The sequence below is a fragment of the Leopardus geoffroyi genome, chromosome B3 (assembly GCF_018350155.1).
Source record: "Leopardus geoffroyi isolate Oge1 chromosome B3, O.geoffroyi_Oge1_pat1.0, whole genome shotgun sequence".
Lineage (NCBI taxonomy): Eukaryota > Metazoa > Chordata > Mammalia > Carnivora > Felidae > Leopardus > Leopardus geoffroyi.
The window spans coordinates 65,705,855-65,721,928 of NC_059337.1; the positions used below are offsets into that span (position 1 = coordinate 65,705,855).

General features: G+C 37.4%; 1 long non-coding RNA gene across 1 annotated transcript in view; it reads left to right on the forward strand.

The window, feature by feature from the left end:
• The window catches only part of LOC123583200, a 49,339-nt gene that overhangs the window by 5,468 nt on the left and 27,797 nt on the right, over positions 1–16,074 (forward strand). Inside the window, exons 2-5 of the long non-coding RNA XR_006704773.1 lie at positions 6,027–6,148; positions 6,280–6,424; positions 6,600–6,657; positions 14,012–14,117. This is a non-coding gene — a long non-coding RNA (uncharacterized LOC123583200). The remainder of the gene's footprint in view (positions 1–6,026; positions 6,149–6,279; positions 6,425–6,599; positions 6,658–14,011; positions 14,118–16,074) is intronic.

Sequence of the window (16,074 nt, forward strand, 5' to 3'; positions counted from 1 at the left end):
GGAACCAGACCTTCCTCCTTAAGAAAGACTGGTCACATACCCCCTGCTGGGAATTATGTAGGTCTTAACTCCTCCCAGTTGCACCAATCCCCTAATTGCTCAAGCCTTGGAACAGCAAAAGGACATGACAAAAGAAGAATGTTAAGAGCAGACATACCTGGACTGACTCTTGTAGTAGTCAGGTTACATTCTTTCCACAGAATTCTCTTCATTTTTTTTTCTTCATTTTTTTTTTCCCCTAAAAGCAGCACCAATTTTTGATGGATAGTTAGGGGCAACTCCTCGCTTTGACCAGAAAAGAATCAAATCAATGAATGTAAACACAGAAGGAGATGCTGTTTGTTTAGAAGGACATGCTCTTGGCATTTAAGCAGACAGTCTGCAATCTGAGCTGTGTGTTGTGTTGATAAAGTACATGGAATTTGAGAGAGCATTTTTTTCCATGATTCAGTATGTTTGGTTTACCCTTAGCTATAAAACACCTTTTCATACAAATCTGCCTTTCCTTCTAAGACATACATATGTAAGCCATCTTGACAAACTGATCAAGTCAAGCTGCTAATAAATTTATTTGATAGCTATTCTTTGCTTATCCCGAACCTCCTAAATATCTAAATTCCCAAAAGTAATAAAAGACTAATTTTTATTGCATTTTAATGGAGCGATTCGGCAATCTTTTATGCTTGTGTTTTATTTTAATTACAGTGAAAGCCTTCAGAAAAGCTTCATGCAAAAGATACAAGTAGATGGGGAAAGGAAGGCAGGGAGAGGAGATGGGAAGTGAAGGGGTTTGCTGTGCTCAGAAAGTGCTTTTCATTTCATTGAGTCCTTACAATTCATTCTCAAGTACAGTAGCTCTGTTGTGCGAGCAAATCTCTTTGCCTAGACCATAATAATTGAACTTTTACAGATTTCTCAAGTACATCAGAACTGCTGCTAAATCAGAAAGGGTGAACTGAAGCCTGCCCCACTCTACCACACTTACTCATCTCCAATGCTATGCTGGATTTATTTTTGACACTAAGAAAAGAACCATGAATTTTTGTCAACTGCAGCATGGGAATTTACATTTGTTCTATAAAATGCACTGAAAGGACCAGCCTGCTCTTTGAGAATGGGAAATGTAATCTATCTCAACTCTCAATAAACTTGAGAATATATATCTGGTTAAACCCATCTAAAATGAGATGCAGTCCTGGCAATATGGTGGGCTCAGAAAGGCTGGCAATAAAAGTAGATATACAGTATCTGACATCAGATTGTTTCAAGCTTAATTTCAGTAAAGTAATAATGTCAGGAAAAGAAACGCTCTGTGATGCACAGATTGATACCATTAGATAGAAACTATGCAATGCCTTATGAACACAACCATTTTTGACTTGATATTATGAGTAAAGAATAGAGCAGTATTCCATGTGCCAGCTTCAGATTTGTGGTTATAAAAGTTGACCCGAAGAGTGGTCATGGAAAGGGACAAAATATGGCATATATATTCTTCTGCAAATAAAATCAATTGGGATTATATTACCCTAAAATATGTCCTGTATAAATGCCCTCCACAATTTGCCCTAGGTAGCAAGTAATTGCCCACAATTGACCAGAGAGAGCTTTCAGACACATAATATTAAACAAAGAATGTGTATGTATCATAGTCAAATGAAAGGAAAGCACCTCTGTGGCACTTCTAGCCTTAGCAGCAGAAGAAATGCATGAAATAATTGGTGGAAGGCGATGGATATCTTGTGAAACCCAAGCATTGAAAGCCCAGTTCCATTTATTTTTCTCTTAAATTGCTTTTTCCAGTCAATAAATAATCACATAATCACATCCTACATTCAGTAGAATATACACGGTTGCCGCCCTTAGCAAGTTTCATGTGTGGGCTCACACCTCTATTCAGGATTCCAAGTGTCAGGCCTGCCTTTGGTTTGCATGTTAACAAATGTCAAGTGTATTCTGCCTTCCAAAACAATGGTGTTTCTGGTTTTACTTGTCCTGTATGAAAGATCAGTCCCTATTCTCCTTTCTCTTTTGGAGAAGACATTATAGCAAGTTCAGGTACAGAGGAAGTTTGTAAAAAAAAAAAAAAACGAAGTTGAATACACCCATAAAGGTAAAAACACACATGGAAATATACACTCCATTCCTCCTTCTGGAAACACACACACACACACACACACACACACACACACACACATTTTCTATCCAAACATGGCTGGAAGCCCTAACAAAGAGATTGCTTGGATACACACTCTAGAAAACAAGAAGACAAATAACCCATAAATAATTTTCCATTGTAATTTTGGAAAATATTTTGGTGTGCCTAAATCAATAACTAATGCCACGATTAAAAATTATTCCTAAATCCATTTCATTAAATATTGTGTACGTTCCCAATTATGCTGTGAAATGAATAAAAGAGAGATGTTAAATTTTTTTCTTTCACTTCCAAAATAATGAAAAGATTACTGACAAATCAATACTGCTGCTATTAATAGTTGCATCCTCAAGCCATTTTGGGGGAGACATTCTGCTTTCCCTATTTGTACACCATGAGTCTGTCCTCTGTCATTCCCTTTCTCTTTAATCTTGTGTGAGTGTACAGCTCACTCGTCCTTATTTTATTGACTCAATCACAGGCGTACTGTCACTTTTTATAAAATGGTCACTGCAGAATCACATCAAGCAAATTTTTGATTCTGCAGTCAGTAATTTAGTGCCTTTATGGAATTGCAATTTCAGGGCTCACTGCTTGTTTTTCTAAAATGTACTTTAGGAATTAGTTACTCCAGCCACAAATCAGTTGAATTTATGCACAGTTGTAATACAGTTTATGGCCTCATGGTACATTGCTTCAAAAACAGCAGATGTGAAATTATGATAAATATAATGAGTGTTTTTTTGCCTGATCTAGTGGAGTAGAGAAGGATCTGGAGCGTGTTTACCTATCCCATACAGTACATTTAATGTCTTAGTCAGGAGCCCTGACAATGGCTGATTAATGTCCTCATCTCCTTTATTAAAGATAAGAGTAGCACTGCAGTCAGGAGATAGAAAGCACACCATAAATCTTCGTAAAATGAGCAGTCAAATAATCACTCATCAGAAATAAAATCTACATACATTAACACTAACACTCAGCCTTTCGCGCACGCTCCCATAAAAAGCAAGAAGAGATGGCGGACCCGAAGTTTTAATTTGAACTAGTTCTTTAAGTTGAGTATTACCAACCCCGTAACCTGGATGCAAAAGCTGGCATTTAAAAGCACATGCGAAAGGAGCAGATGCCTCATCATTACATTAAGAGCATGAAGCAGGCAACAATTAAGCGATTCACTGGAAAGACATAATGCTGATCTATGCTAGCAATTAATCACAGAATACATTAGACAATGATGGGTGACCTACAAATTTTTGACAAAATAATTTTTCATCATGTTGGCGATTTCTTAGCCTAATATGCCTGCAAGGCACAGAGTCAAAACCTGTCATTTATTCCATCGCTCCTTGACAGGCGGCAACCTGTCTTCCAGACAAAATGAACATTATCTGTGCTCACTAGACATTTAGTGCAGGGCTTAGCTTATGACTAATGATAATCGGCAGACAGAAATGTTAGAGTCTGAAATAATGTTCTCTTTGTTAAAGAAATTTCTTGAGGTAGAATTTTCTTTCCCGAAAGATGTATAAAGATAAAACCTGGTTTTTATCTGGGTTTTAATGCAACTCCAAGAACCAATATTTCCTTTCTACCAAAATAAACAGAAGGAGGTAACCATTTTTTAAATTAACATCTCATTTGAATACCTACTCTTGCCTGAAAATTTCTTACGTGGTTAGAAACTGAGATACAAAGGAAAGCTCAGGAGATAGAGCCTTAAACAAGAAAATATGGGCAAGCTGTTTTGTGTTCCAGGTTTTATTTTGAATCTGGTGGAAATAAGTTTGAAACATCATGAGTGCGTGTGCCGCAGAATATAAATAAATGAAGACCGTGTTGAGAAATGTACTCCCACCTCTCCTATATCTCTTGGTTTCTATCCGTCACGAGGTTCTTCAAAGCCTGAGACAACGTAAAGCATATCTGAGGAAAGCAATTTTGAGTGAGAGAATTGCATAAAATTGCAAATTTATTAAATGGATCTAAAATTCCACAAGCAAGTACTTTATGTTGTACTTATAATTAATATAATTGTTTTATGCACTTTGGATAAAGAGAAATGGATTTTTTAAAGTTATTTTTCTTGTGTGTTACATGTGCAAAATGCCATCCTAGAGGTAGATTTTTCTTTGGATTCAGGCACCAAATTCCTATTAGCCTTAATGGGACTTACACATGCACATTGATAGGAGAATATACCCCTTAGGCTGGAAATTTAAAAGAACAAATGGCAAGGACATCAAAATAGTAAAGTCTAATTTAGATGATCCATAAGCCTGCACAGTTACTTTCCTGAGAAGGCAAACAAATGTTATGCCTTATGATGTTGCTGATTGTTTTGATAGCCCTGTAAATACATCCTCTAGACTCATTACTTAAGGGAAAAGTCTGTTTTTATCAAGCAGTACAATTTTTGACCATACATGTTTGGTTTAAATTACATATATTTTTTCAAATCTGCATAATGCATTATTGCAAGTTATTATAATATAGTTTACCATTTCAATCACAACATCCTGCTTTGTATCTCTTTGTACCTATCATACAGCCTGTACATCATTCTTTTCTCAAAGATGAAAGGGAGGAGGAAGAACCCAAAAAAAAGGCTGTTGACCCTGAATTATAGGTATTTTATTAGATTTGCCCCAAATTCCTTCTGGAAAGAATCTGGTTGGTGCATGGTCCACATTGTTCTGATCAGATGGCTGCTGGTATTCTAAATCACATACGTTTGTTTTACTAGCATACAAAGCCAAATAAATAGTCATCTACCTGGCAAAAGTGGGGCTCATTCTGTTATTGTTCCAAACAATTCAGTGAAAGATGCTGAGAAAATTACCCCTTCCTCTCTAAATATAACCAGGGTTTCCAGTTCAAGGATCTGGGTATACTGAGTATGAAAGCTAATATTTAAATGTCTGTCTAATCTCAGGATAACAAACAACTTTAGCCTTCAGTGATCACAAATCCCTCATTTTCCGGGCTTTCATTTTATCTCTTGCAAAACAAATATGAAAAAATTATCACCCTTTTTCCCCATCACAGGGCCTCATTCTCTGTCATGTACCTATTGATTCATCAGCAGCAAGAGCCTTCTAAATGAGGCTGATGAGAACCTGCATATTGTAACAGGTCTCCCCCAGAAGGCTACAATTTTGCCATTTACCAACTGGGTTAGAATTGCTGCTTTCCTGCCAGGGCGAAGCTAGTTCTCTGTCTGTTATTCTCACCTCCGTAGGCAACCCTCCAGAAAATCCTTTGTGTTATTCAAAACTTTGAAATTGTACCTCAATATACGTATGAATGAGTCCTATGTGCTTGCACAGTCAAATGGTCATTTGGTACAAGTCGCCCATTAAATGTCATGCAAATGTAAATTAAACTTGAGAAATGTAAATTAGTATTTTGAAATGTAGAAAGTAGCCAGGGTAGTTTGGAGCTATGGAACTAGAGGTCCATGCATGCTAATTCTAATTCTGGAAGTAGCTTATTTCACGAGTTTGACCTCACTTCCATTTTTTCTCTTCTGGCTGTTACTACATCTCTCCTTTTCCCTCATCTGCCCTTCTCCCTCTGTGTCAGCCCATGGACTCATCCCTCTGTCTGTCCGGATGTAAAATGGAGACAGGAAACACGGATTCAAACATCTGGTATCTGGATCATAATCACAGAGTGTTGCCCAGGAAGAAAAGTTTGAAAACACATAGAAGAAAATAACTAGCAAGGGACTTCTATGAGTATGTAGATAATGACACTGCACGTGGGGCCTGTTACTTTGTTCCTGTTTCAAACCCACACTTTAAAATAAGGGAGATTCCGGAATTGTTTTCAAATCACGCCTTCAATTTTCTGTCTTCTCCTCAAGTTCACAGGACAGTGGCGACGATACTGAGTAGAAGACAAAGTCATAACATCACTGTACATTTGAATGGAGGGGATTTAGAAACCATCCACCCAGTGCCTGAATTCCTCTCTACAACATCAGAGGTAATGACCATCTGTGTTTAGCCTGTTCTCTAGTGATGTGAAATTTACCTTGAGTGAGACTGCCTTCCCATAAGAATATAAAAAGTTTAAAAATAATAGTTACCATTTATTTCACATTTACTGTATACCAGATGTTGGGGAAAGACCTTTACATACGTACCCTCATGTAAATCCATTTGAAGGATCGTAAACCATTTTAAGGATAGTGTAATGAAGAAACTTCCATGGGGACCGAGAGCTACTTAGTTCGATCTGAAACTAAATACACTTCTCGTGGTGAGTGCTTGTTAATGCAGATGATTGTTGGATCACAATGTTGTACACCTGCAGTGAATACAATATTTTAAAAATAAATAATTTAAAAGTCTTTGCAAGAAAACTAAATTTATCATAAATCAGATTACAGATATTAAGGTTTTGGAGCCTAAAGCATATGCGATGGTTCTCCTAGGTGTCACCAGAATCGGATGTGTTTTCAGATCTCCGGATGAAGCTGCATTTTTGACAAAGTAACTACAGTATATTCACTTTACTCTTGTCCTTAGTATAAGAATTAACATGGAGATTTTCTGAATCATTTTGATGTTTTTAGCACTGACAGTTTTTCATCATTTTTGACTAGCATAGAACAGGAAAATTGCAGGTAAGATTCTCTCTTCTTTAGGCTTCAGTGATTCTGGCAGTCTTCCAGGAAACAACAAGCCCATGTGTGCCTTTGAAAGATACCCAACTTATCTCTAAGAGCTCCAGAAGTACATGTTTTTTGAGAGAATTGTTCTGCCTGAATCCAAAGGAGGTAATAGAATCCCTGAATCATAATTTATGTTTTGAGATCTCATTAGTTACTTAGTATATAACAACTACCAATGGAAGATTCTTACCACTGTTACTTTGCTTCAATTATTCCCATCTTTAAAGCAGGTGTGGGCATTTGGGTTCTTTTGATACTTTGAAGGAAACATATATTGAATTGTGAGAGCATGCAATGTAAAACTTCAATTGATAAAAGTATCAAAGCTAAGCTAATATAAAACCTTATTCATTCAATATCCCAATGATATGGGGGCAGTCGTAATATACAGCTAACATGTAGAAGTCCTCAAATGTTAAGACACAGCCTTCTACTTTTTGTGGAGGGGAACAGAAAACCACAAATAATTTTGTGCACTTTCTGTCTGGGTGGTCTTGGACAAACCAACATTTGTTTTTGTAGCCAAAGACAATTCTTACCTTTCTGGTCATATGTTACCTGATTATCTGCAGTATTTATCATAGTAATAATTTCCATCTTCTTGAAACATTTTTTTCTGGCTTCCATAATATCATGATCTCCTACTTTTCCCAGTGGGACACTAATTCTCCTTTTCAGACCGCTTTACTATCTATGTATTCATCCTCTACCATACCTTAGGCCCTCACTTCTTCTGTGTATACACATGCTTTCTGCTTGTTGAATTCACTCAGTCACATGGATTTAAACAGCATCCATAAGCTAGACTTTTAACATCTTACTGCCTATCTGACATTTCCACATGGGTATCTATTAGCCATATCAAACCCATGACCCCCGAACCAAAAGTAAGCCCAAGACTCTCTTCCCTCTGCCTTTCCCAATTCAATAAGTAACACCACCATCTCCTCAGCAACTCAGGCTAAAATTCTAGGTGTCATCCTTGATTTCTACATTTTGTTTACCCTCAGCATCCAATTTTTCATCTAGCCTTGATGATTCTGCTCCAAAACAAATTTCACACGTAAACAATTCTTTCTCCACTATTACCAGCATGGCCTAAACCACCATGCCTGCCTTGCCGTGGCATTCTATCCGGTCACTTTTCTTCTGTTCTTTTCTTCCTTCATACATTCTCCACACCACAATCATCCTATCCTTTCACTGTATAATCATACCACATCACCCTCCCGTTTAAAAACCTTCCAATAGTTAGCATCAGAAAAAAAAATCCAAATTTTCTACACTGGCTTGCAAAGCTCGCATGATGCCTGTCCCTGCCTATCTCTCTCTCTTCTTTTATGGTCCTCTTTTCATTATGCACAAGCCACAATGAGCTTTTTCCCCTCCCCTGTTTGTCATTCATTCATGGCTTATTAATGCACTACAACTTTTCATTAATTAGTACCTCTGCCTAGAATGCTCTTCTCCATCTTTGCCAACTGGCTTCTTCTTATCATTCATCTATCAGCTTAAACACTATATCCTCAAAGAAGACTTTCCAATCAGCCCTGCATACTCCTTGGAGAAAGGCCCTCGTGCATCTTGTTCGTAGCTCCATCCCCCAACGCCCAGAACATGACTAGCACTTGGTGGACGCTCAATAAATATTTGTTGAGTGAATGAATGGGCTTCATTTTTCTTAACTGTAAGATGAAGGAATTAGATTGGATAATGGTGAAGCCCTTTTTTAGTTCAATTGTATTAAGTATACGAGTTGGTTACCAGTAATTTAGGGCATTCATATCGAATCTACTCTATTCCAATATATTTTTTCACTTGAAAAGATTTTCTTTCCCAATGATAAAAGCGATTAATAACTGATATTGTTGAGCATGAAGATGTCATATCTTTTGGAGGTAATGTTAACTGTGGCTATTTTTATTAGCCAAAAGTACCAGCACCCTTTTTATAAAGCTGTTTTGACACAAATCTGCTGTTAATGTTTGATTTGTTTGTCCACAGCAAAAAATTTATATGCTAATAGGGATGTAAATAGAGATGAGGCAATACATAGCATTTTATAATTTATCATCATATCAGATCTTATATTTTTTAACAGAAAAGATAAACACACTGTTAAGACTAACATATAATGAAAATCTACTCATGTCTCACTTTATTCTCTTTACATATATACTTCTCTTACTGCCTCTACAAGATACACACCTATTTCAGGATGGTGTGATTTAATTCATTTATCCAAGCTTTTAAGAACTTTTGCTGTCCAGTTTTTTATGATTATCATTACCTATCATCTTTTACCATCTGGATGAATTTCTTGAAAACAGTATGTATATCATACTCTACTGTGTCTTAAAATGTCCTTATCATCTGAGGACTTAGAAATAATCTCAAATAGGGGCGCCTGGGTGGCACAGTTGGTTAAGCGTCCGGCTTCAGCCAGGTCACCATCTCGCGGTCCGTGAGTTCGAGCCCCGCGTCAGGCTCTGGGCTGATGGCTCAGAGCCTGGAGCCTGTTTCCGATTCTGTGTCTCCCTCTCTCTCTGCCCCTCCCCCGTTCATGCTCTGTCTCTCTCTGTCCCAAAAATAAATAAACGTTGAAAAAAAAATTTTTTTTTAAAAGAAATAATCTCAAATATAAACACAAAATAGTTGTCCATATATTTCAGAGATTTATATGGCTAAAGTTTCCTGTTTTATATTTTTCTCTGATTGCTTCATTTGCCAGTCTCATCTTCTGGATCTTCTTAAAAGAAATGATTGTTTCTTATACACCCCTTTGCTTTTGAGTCTTGCATGAAAACTATATATGCCTGTGAAGAGTTAAATGTTAAATAACTAAGCAGCTTCTTTAATTTGGTTTTTGGTCTCCCAAACTAAAGTTATTTTTATGTTTTATCTACCCAACACTAAAGTATCAGTGCCGTCATGGAATTACTTCTTACGATTCATCACATTAAATAGTGGCTATAATTATAGACACATCCCAGTGTATTTTACAACTGTGTCCTTTCTTTTGCATAGATGCAGATCCATATTCCAGGGTAAAGCAAAGGCTTGTATTATTTGGTCACCTTCCCAATAGGTCATTTCTGCAGCATTTTCCCAAAGTGAGACAGTCAGTCTCAAACACACAGAGCCTATGACCTTATCCTATGATGATTTTTTAGTTATTATTGAAGGATAGTTGACATACAACATTACATAGGACTTAATGTTAGTTACATGGAGGGGAGTCTTACACCAAATATATGGACCCACATATGGGAAACATGAACACATTGTCATTATCACTTGATAGCTGATAGTTATAGTGGAAAACAAACAAACTACCCTTTCTTTTCCAGGAGAACACAATCTTTAAGCCACATTCCATTTATCTGTATCAATGTTTGCAGAAGTAAATATCTTAGGGTACCACCCACGTAGTTATTTGTTGATTCATTCCCGTAGTCTATCAATCTTTTTTCAATTTGGGGTGCATGGCTAGGGTAGTGTGGCAGCATATATTGCATCTCTATGATAATTTAATTTAACTGTAGTGCGCTGGGGTCTAGATTGCTCCTCTTAGCAGCCAGAGGTGACCGCAAACAGTGCCAGGGCCTAGATTGTTGTCAGCAATAATTACTGGCTAAAGAGAGCTTTGACAGAAAATGACATTCTGGAGAAATATCCATCAACAAGAGTCAGAGTGTATATAAGGATATATATAAGGGTATTTTAACAAAACCATAAATTTCTTTGTCAAAACAGGTTGTAATTTATTAGCTAACCAAGTCTCTAAACTGCATTTGCATCTTTGTTTAAGTCTGTATGGTATGTGTTTGCTTCAGGCATATTTCCTTAATGGGTTTATATGTGCTGATAATCTGGAAATGAAGTAAATGGCTGGGCTAAATACTGGAGAGAGTACAAAAGGAAAGAAGGGGAAAAAAATTTTTGCTCATATATTTTCTCATTTTTCTACTCACACAATAAAAATCCAACTTTAAAAATCAAAGGAAAGAAGTAAATGGCTCTTCCCTCTTTAATTACCATACTTAGGAAGAACTGTAAGTACACACACCATTTCAGCAAATGGCATTGGATCTGAGTGATGCCATATGATGCTGAACTAAAATGTTTGCCTTAGAAAGTGCTCTTTCGTCATGTGCTGGCTTTCTCAGCCCTTATTTCTGTGAAATAGAAGTCAAAAGAAAATGATAGGTATCCCAATGCTATGACTGCATAATGCTCTCCCACCCCCACTCCCAGCCTTTTAGGCTAACCTTCTTGGAAAGTATCCGTGAGCAAAACAAAACAAAAACCCACAATTGGGCTAAGTTAGCATATCTCTAGGTGGTTATAGAAACAAATTGATTTTCATATGGGTTTACATTAGCTACAAAATAATGACTAAAGCTCTCCGTCCTAGTGACACCGCTTAGCAACGGCTCGCTGAAGGCTGTGGGATTTCTGGTTAGCAATTTAGCCTTCCTGGTAAGAACGAGTGGAATGTTTGTTTACACAATCCATTTGAGAAGAGGAAGAATGAAAATAGCCCCGAGGCTATCATGAACATTAAGAAGAAAAGAGTATGTTTGGAAAATTTCATCTTAGTTAGAAAGTTTTCTAACGCTGCTGTCCCAAACAAAATGAAAGGAGAGGAAATCAGAAGACAGTCCCACTGTCCAGTAGCTTGTTCTTCAGGAGCCCCAGATCCTGGTGACTGAAACATTTTCTCAGACAGACGTTATTGTGTTCTCCCTCTTCCTGAAGCAATGTCTCCATTCATCCCAATGGGGTTATTGCTGCATAGTGATGAGGAACCTCAGGGTTGTAAGTGACTTCAACTTCCATCTTGTCAAGTACTCAAACCCTCATTCCAGCGTTAACATGACAAAGTTCTTCTTTCATGGCGAGGATCTTTCATTTCTTTGTCTACTCCACAAGAAAGGCTTTAATAGTAAGGGAGTTCCTAGAAGGAGTTATTTCAAACCATACATATATTCCTCATTTGAGGTATTTACTCATGATGAGCTTGGTCTGTAGCAAAGAAGCCAGCATATGTTTTACTCTACCTTGTATTTTCCTGCTGATTTCATAAGTGTGTATATATATATATATATATATATATATATATATATATATATATCTTGATTCTCAAACTGCATTGTAAATTCATCAATAATAAAGCCTTTGTCTCATATACAAGCCATTGAATCCCACCCCCCCAGAACACCTACAAATATGAGTCGTTGGCACCTGAAAAGTGCGTATAAATACCTGGGGCTTGATGATGTGAAGGGGACTATTTTGTATGTGTAAGAGCAGGATATAAATCTCAGTAATAATTTTTCTTTCTTTATTCCACAAACTCTACTGAAAGTACCTTACTTTCCATCCATGGAGAGAAAAATTAAAGAAAATATTGCCCTGACCTCAGTGAGCTAATAGTCTGTAAGAAGAAATAGGCTTCAAATAAATAATCACAATGTCTTAGGATACATGCTACTATCAAAGTTTGCATGAGGTCCAGAGAAAGAAAAAGAAGTAGAGGCTTGAGTTGGTTTTTAAAGAACATATTCAAAAGGTGGAAGGTATGGGAAAAACTTTCAAAGTAGAGGGAAAAGTAATCATTGTTACAACTGGAATGTAGTGAATGTTTGAATTATTGAAGAAAGAGCTGAAGAAAGCTAAGGGTCCGAAACCGTAAATGCATGCTACCCACAAACTGTTTCATTCTTCAGAAATTTCTTCAGGTGCTGCCCCCAGCACCACACTCTTCATTTAACCTCATCTCCATGGCAGACATTTCCCTTCAGATCCAGTTCTGAAGCACTGCATCTATCCCGGAGCACACCTTCATCTGAGACACAAATGTTAGCTCCCTTTTGTCCTTTTACCCATGATCATGGGACAGACGCTGAAGGCCCCTACTCAGGAAAGAGTCCAAGCCCCTCACCCATCCACGTACACCAACAAAAGCCTAGACAGTAAACTTGGCCAGGGAACTTCTGTTGCATGCCTTGCAAAAGAGTTTGGACTTTACCCTCTAGTCTAGGCAATGGGGTTCCATTTGTATACTTTGTTCAGAAAGTAAAAGATGAACATTTAATAGGCTATCGCTAAAATGGCATTAAATGTAGATCATAATCTTTAACTTGCATTATGGTCTTCTGAGAATTAATAGAATAATTACCTTAAACCATTAATCCAGGTAAACATTTGATCCATTGTTGTTTAGGTTTTGGAAAGAGCATGTGAATCGAGTCTTGGAAACACGCCAATATTCTACTCTGCAGTTTTTAACAGCACTCAGAGAACCATTTTTCTGATATCCATATGTCATTACGCGTAGATGATTTATTAATCATCAGATGTATTTTAAAATACTGTACATACGCAGATTATAATGTGCCCAATAATCATGCACTACAGTGCATGATTTATGTTACAGACTTCTCTGTTTAACATCAGAGTTTTGTTTTTTCTGGAGGCAATCTCTTCAGAAAAGATTGGTTTCATGCCTCTGGTGTTGTTCTGTGGATGAAGGAGCTTTGCATTACAATCCTAAGAGAAGGAGCCATTTTTCTTACCACAGCTAACAACCATTTTAATCATTGGTGCAACACTATCTCCATTGAACTTCCAGTTCAGCTTCAAGTTTCAGCAGTCAGAGTCTATCTATAAAGATGGTATTCCCTCAGTGAAAGTATACAGCAATGATTAGGGCAACAATGTTTAGGTAAAGTTAAAGACTCTTCACGTCTCCTGCATACAGGGGTACAGACTGTGCGTTGACCACCTCCAGGGAGAACCATTCATAGTCACTGTAGATTCCTTTACTTATGAGAACTCATGTTCTGACAAATAAGAAAATGTTTTAAGGAAAGAAGAGCTTCTTCTAATGTACACGAATGTGTCATTTAGGCCAGCAGCACATAAGTATAAGAGATGGAATATTGCCAAATTTATAAATTAGTAGTATTTCTTCTTTATTCCCAAACCCATGAACAATATTTTGATAGAATGCTTTAAAAAGGAAACAAAACCAAAAGTGCTTGGAAAGTTTGAGAAATGTTGAAGGAGGTTGAAAATTAAATAGCAGTAACCCTTAAGAAACAGATTAAAATATGAAAGCAAACATAAGTTCAAAAGAAAAACTCATTCTAGAAATATGATTTCAGGGTGAAGAACCACAATGACCTTGCAAAGCGGAAAGGCCTGACCCAATGATTTTTTTACTAATCGCAACTTTACGAACAAAACTAAGCCGAGAACGGCCAAATTCCAGTACATACTACTGGTGACTTAATTAAGACTGTCCGGAAGATTTTTTCCAAGTCTATAAATTGTCTTAAGATCCGGCCTCACTGGGAGGGATCATAAGTCTTTTAACTTTTGAGGAGTACCATTTCCCCTCTATTTACAGTAGGTAAAACATCAGCTTGGAGCAAAGCACCTTGGAAGTCAGAGATAAAATGCAGCACTCTGGATAGTAGTATTTATTAAAACAACAGTGGTCTTGGCTGTCAGAGTTAAAAGACCTCTATAGAAAGACTTCACTTCTTTATTCTTCCCATTCATGTTTTTATTTATTTTTTAGAGTAAGCAAATGGGGGGAAAAAATTATATTGGCAGAGGGCTGACCTCTATTTTATATAATTTGTAGCTAAAAAGCTTACAGGCTAAAACATGTAAATATATGCAGATCTGAGAGCAAGACCTCAGAAGGGAAATAGCTGAGCAAGATTGAAGAGAATGTGGGCCATACATAGGAAAGCCGCTGGGGCTCTTAGCAACCTGGAAACCTGAAATGAATTATTATCTGGTCCGATTGTGACCTACTTAGTCTCCTGGCAGCATGTTGGCATAAGGAGAAATTTGGAGCTGTAGGAATGGCTTATTTACTTGACCTTGAAGATACCCAAACCAGTCGGATGACTGCTGATTCGGCCCAGTGAGCAGACACTGCTGTAGTTGTAAGCCAATCACATTGTGCTAAGATGACTCACCATGCGTCGTGGACAAAGACGGCCTGAGCCTATGTCCTCTGCTGAGTTTCTCTTTTATTGGAATATGCTGTATCAAAGTTGTAAGCATTGCTGATAATAGCAAATAGAAGAAAAGCAAAAAGAAAAGAAAACCACCAACATTCTTACTTTTTCAAGCCTACCGTGTTTTGTTTTTTCAACAACGTCACAACAAAAGACACAGAGCATGAATTTCAGATGAAAGTTAGAATGAGGAATCAGTTGCTTTGAATAAAAGAGCAAAGTGTTTCTCTAAAAGGGAGAGTGTGGGTGAATGGAAAGGGGAACTATTTGTAGCAAGGTAGAGAAAATCAACATCACATTTCCTCAGACCTCAAGAATTCCCACCCACAGACTTTGATCATATTAAAGAGCTGGAGTGATCCAAAGAGAACATCAGTTGTACCTGTTGGGGCTTATAGACGAGGAACACAAGGAACAAAATCGTAATGCTACCTAAAGCAACATATCAGAGCTCAGTTCCCCAAATGCTCAGAACCTTCAGCATTTTCCCCACACTGCTCCCTGCAGCAAATATTTCTTCAAAGTCTCCTTGAATGTAAATCTTTTCCCATGCTGCTATGAATCCATGGAGTTTTGAGTAAAGTGGGCTCAGGTAAAGGCAATGCCTCTTAGCCTTATTTTCCTCTTTTGAGAAAGAATCTGTCGAGGGGCTAAGTTGTGCCCTCCATTCAATCAAAGCAGACATGAATTATAGTTGAAATTAGATGCTACACTTAATTTTGCTTGCGTATGTCTGGGGTATAATATATGTCTCACAAATGGGTTCTTTCAGAAGAGCCAAAACATGAGATGCCATGATTGATGGAAAATTCCAAGTAACCCAATTAGCATGAATGAAGAAGTTATCAAATGTGAAAACTTTAGGTGAATTAACTGTCATCCAGTATGTTATGATGTGATGAATAATGAGCATCTAGAGTTTTATTAATGAGCATCTAATGGAAAAGATGGAACTGGTACCAACAAGTTTAATTCCCAATAATGTGTAAAACAAGCCTAAGCCAGGACCGGGAGATCTGTTGGCACCAGACCCTATGACCTACAACAGCAAGCATCTTAACTTACAGGTGTGTTAAGAAAGACACATGCCAGCCAGCCCACAGTTCATGGGTCAGGAACTCCAGCCTTAAATCACTCCAGCTGTTACTCTATTGTCTTGACTGTCACAAGTGTGTCTCAGGATATATATTACC